This window comes from Odocoileus virginianus, chromosome 29 (assembly GCF_023699985.2).
Source record: "Odocoileus virginianus isolate 20LAN1187 ecotype Illinois chromosome 29, Ovbor_1.2, whole genome shotgun sequence".
NCBI classification, from domain to species: Eukaryota; Metazoa; Chordata; class Mammalia; order Artiodactyla; family Cervidae; genus Odocoileus; species Odocoileus virginianus.
The window spans coordinates 18,379,492-18,384,317 of NC_069702.1; the positions used below are offsets into that span (position 1 = coordinate 18,379,492).

At 39.5% G+C, this 4,826-nt stretch overlaps 1 non-coding gene across 1 annotated transcript; it reads left to right on the top strand.

Annotated features, from left to right (window-relative positions):
* The first annotated feature begins 1,139 nt into the window (after positions 1–1,139).
* LOC139032077 (U6 spliceosomal RNA) lies at positions 1,140–1,246 on the top strand. The gene has a single exon (XR_011484626.1). It is a non-coding gene; the product is annotated as a U6 spliceosomal RNA (small nuclear RNA).
* Positions 1,247–4,826: the final 3,580 nt, after the last annotated feature.

Below are 4,826 nucleotides of genomic sequence, written 5' to 3' on the forward strand. Positions count from 1 at the left end.
CTCCATACATGACTACTGGAAAAATCATAGCTTTGACTAGATGGACTTTTGTTGGCAAAGTAATGTCTCTGCTTTTTAATATGCTGTCTAGGTTTGTCACAGCTTTTCTTCCAAGGAGCCAGCATCTTTTAATTTCATGTCTGCAGTCACCATCAGTGGCAATTTTGGAGCCTTAGTTAAATTTTGACTCCTTAGTTAAATTTATTTCCAAGAATTTTAATATTTTTGATGTTATTAATATTTAAGTGGAATTCCTTTTTAAGTTTCATTTTCAGATTGTTCATTGTTAGTGTATAGAAATGCAACTGATATTTGTGTGTTAATTTTGTATCCCACAATTCTGTTTATTTTTTAATTGGAATATAGTTGCTTTACAATGCTGTGTTAGTTTCCACTGTACAGTGAAGTGATTCACTTCACATTCACAGTGAAGTGAATATATGTATACATATATCCCCTCCCTGGTGGCGTCTTTAGACTTTTCTACATACAAGATAATGTCATTTGTGAATAGAAATATTTTATTTCTTCCTTTCCAATTTGAATGCCTTTTATTTCTTTATCTTGCTTAATTGTCTGGCTAGGACATCCAGTATTGTTTTAAATAGACATGGTTAGAATGGACATTTTTGCCTTGTTCCTGATTTTAGAGGGAAGGCTTTCAGTTTTTCACCATTGGGGTGTGATATTAGCTATGGACTTTTCACATATAACCTTTATTATGTTCAGGTAGTTTCCTTCTAATGCTGATTTGTTGAGTTCATGAAAAGGTATTGCTGCTGCTGCTGCTAAGTTGCTTCAGTCTTGTCCAACTCTGTGCGATCCTATAGACGGCAGCCCACCAGGCTCCCCTGTCCCTGGGATTCTCCAGGCAAGAACACTGGAGCCGCCATTTCCTTTTCCAATGCATAGAAGCGAAAAGTGAAAGTGAAGTCGCTCAGTCGTGTCTGACTCTATGCAACCGCATGGACTGTAGCCCACCAGGCTCCTCCATCCATAGGATTCTCCTGGCAAGAGTACTGGAGTGGGTTACCTTTTCCTTCTCCCAAAAAGGTATTGGATGTCGTCAAATACTTTTCCTGCATCAGTTGAGGTAATCTTGTGAGTTTTTCCTTCATTCTGTTAATATAATGTATTGGGTGCTTGCTTCGGCAGCACATATACTAAAATTGGAACGATACAGAGAAGATTAGCATGGCCCCTGCACAAGGATGACACGCAAATTCGTGAAGCGTTCCATATTAAAAAAAAAAAAAAAATATATATATATATATATATATAGTGTATTGGATTGACTGATTTTTGTATGTTTAACTATCCTTGCATTCCAGAGATAAATCCCACTTAGACATGGTGTATAATCTTTTCAATGTGTTGTTTAATTCAGTTTGCTGGTATGTTGCTGAGAATTCTTACCTCAATGTTCATCAGAGATATCAGTCTGTAATTTTTTTCTTTTAGTGTCTTTGTTTAATTTTGGCATCTGTGTAATGCTAAACTCACAAGATGAATTTGGAAGGGTTTCCTTTTCTTTCTTTTGGGGAAGAATTTGAAAACTAGTGTTAATTCTTCTTTAAATATTTGGTAGCATTCTCCAGCCATTTAGTCCTGAGGTTTTCTTTGTTGGGAGGTTTATGACTGTTAATTCAGTTCTCATACTAATTATAAGTCTGTTTAGGTTTTTTATTTCTTCATGATTCAGTCTTGCTGGGTTGTATGTTTCCAGAAGTTGACCTCTTTTCTTAGGTTATCCAATTTGTTAGCATATAATTGTTGCAAGTAGTCTCTTATAATCCATTTTATTTCTGTGATACCAGTTGTAATGTCTCCTTTTTCATTTCTGATTCTTGTTTTTTGAGTCTTCTCTTTTTTCTCTTAGTCTAACTAAAGCTTTGACAATTTAATGGGCTAAAAAACTCAACTCTTATTTTTGTCATTTTTTTCTTTTGTTTTTCTATTTTCTATTTCATTTATTTTTGCTCTAGTCTTTATTAGTCATTCCTTCTGGTAATTTTGCATTTTGCTTTTTCTCATTATTCTAGTTCCTTGAGGTATAAATTTAGGTTTTTGATTTGAGATTTTTCTACCCACTCCAGTATTCTTGGTCTTATCTTATGGCTCAGCTCGTAAAGAATCTGCCAGCAATGCGGGAGACCTAGGTTTGATCCCTGGGTCAGGAAGATCCGCTGGAGAAGGGGTAGGCTACCCACTCCAGTAATCTTGGTCTTCCCTTGTGGCTCCGCTGGTAAAAAATCTGCCGGCAATGAGGGAGACCTGGGTTTGATCCCTGGGTTGGGAAGATCCGCTGGAGAAGGGAAAGGCTATCCACTCCAGTATTCTGGCCTGGAGAATTCCATGGACTGTATAGGCCATAGAGTCGCAAAGAGTTGGACACGACTGAGCAATTTTCACTTTCACTTCAGTTTTAACATATAAGCGTTTCCCTCTTAGTGGTGTTTGCTGCATCCCATAAATTATGCAATGCTGTGCTTTTGTTTTCATTTGTCTCAATATATTTCTTAATTTCTCTTGTGATTTACTCTTTGACCCATTGGTTCAGGGCTGACTTCCTAGTTTTAGGGGGGAAGTTTTCTATTTAAGCGAGATTAGGAACAAGGCAAGGCAGAGCTCTGCTTACACGTGGCATGGACTTGGAAGACTCAGGCATCGAGATGCCTGCAGTCTGGGGAAGGGTCATCAGAACCAGCTATGGAGACCATGTGGTTTGTTGAGCATCTTGACATTATGTGTGTATTTCTGGCTCTGTCCAGACAAATCTTTGGTTTGTGGTACAGTGCCTATTCCTAGAGCCCAACACATCTGTGTTGGTACCTAATCTTGTTCCCACGCTCAGAGAGAATCAACCACAGGCAGAGAGATGGTCTGGAGACAGGCACATCAAACAAGTCAGTCTTCAGTGGTTTCTGATGCTGGTAAATTATCCATCTGGTATCCTTATCACTTCCTCTATCCACCTCTTCTTTAGAAATCACTGCTCACCTTTATTCTCTCTTCTCTCCTTTCACTCAAACAGGATGAGAGAAAAAGTGAATAATACACCATGTACTTTATATGCATTCAATTCAGTTCAGTCGCTCAGTCGTGTCCGAATCTTTGCGACCCCATAAATCGCAGCACGCCAGGCCTCCGTGTCCATCACCAGCTCCCGGAGTTTACTCAAACTCATGTCCATCAAGTCAGTGATGCCATCCAGCCATCTCATCCTCTGTCGTCCCCTTCTCCTCCTGCTCCCAATCCCTCCCAGCATCAGGGTCTTTTCCAGCAAAGAGTCAACTCTTCACTGATATTTCACTAAGTATTATATCCCCATTTTATAGCTGAGAGAACTGAAGCTCATAAAGGTTTAGTAATTTGTTCCATCAATGCTGAATAAGTAGATAGTAAAAGAAAGAGATTGGATCTCAAAATAGGTCTTTTTGTGTCTAACACCCAGACTCTTCTCTCTCTTATTTATTCAACAGATGCCTAGTATGTATTTCCCTGTACTAGGCTCTCAGAAAGCTACAAAGAAAAACAAAATATGATTTCTGGAACCCAAGAAAACCACTGCCAGTAGAAGAGATAGATACCAAACCTGTAATTACAAGAGGCTTTTTAAAAAAGTGCTGCGATGGGTAAATACTATGGGAGCACAGAGAAGCATGTATTATAGGGTGTAAATAGAGAGACATCTCACATTAGGGCAGGATTTTACCAGGAAAAAATGAGGAGGAAGAATTTTTTTTTATTTAATAAAATGCCAGAGAGTAAACATCTTAGGCTCTGCAGACCAGACAATCTCTGCTACAGCTACTCAATTCTGCTATGGAAGCACGAAAGCAGATACAGTCCAAATGAAAATGAATGAACGTGGTTGTATTCCAGAAACCTAATTTACAAAAACAAGAAGGCAGCTGGATTTTGCCTGGGTCAGAGTTTGCAGATCCCTACAAAATCAATGATTAAAGTAGGGAAGGGATCAAATCTTTGTCTAGAAAGAACACTCTGGGCAAGGTAAAAGAAAGAGTTCATGTTCTCACTATCTTTTTCCTTGGAGTAACTCAGGAAAATTTGCACCGTGGTTGACCTAAGGGAGGCACCTCTGGTAGCTCAGCTGGTAAAGAATCTGCCTGCAATGCAGGAGACCCCAGTTTGATTCCTGGGCCAGAAAGATCCCCAGGAGAAAGGGACAGGATGCCCACTCCAGTATTCTTGGGCTTCCCTGGGGCTCAGACGGTAAAGAATCCACCTGCAATGTGGGAGGCCTGGGTTTGATCCCTGGGTTGGGAAGATTCCCTGGAGGAGTGCATGGCAACTCACTCCAGTATCCTTGCCTGGAGAATCCCCATGGACAGAGAAGTCTGGCGGGCTACCGTCCATGGAGTCGCAATTGCAAAGTGTCTGGCATGACTGAATGACTAAGCACAACACAGACCTAAGGGCCTGGGATTTTGTGAGATGTGAAAAGTAGTATTTTAGGGTATTTTCACACAGTTATCTCACTCCCTTCTCACTTGCCCTCCCAGTCCCATTTCCTCCTATATATTTTTACCTGTTCCCCTTTTGAAGGGGTGTAGAGTTGCTAGATTTAGCAAATAAGAATACAGGACACCTAGTTAAATTTGAATTTCAGATAAACAAAAGATAATTTTTAGTGTAAGTATGTCTCATGCAATATTTGGGACAAACTTATACTTAAAATGTATTCATTGTTTATCCGAAATTCAGACTTAACTAGGGACCCTGTATTTGTTTTATTCTTCTCACTTTTTGTTTTTATTTTTTGGTCTGTGCTGGGTCTTCATTGCTGCAGGGGGCTCTTCATT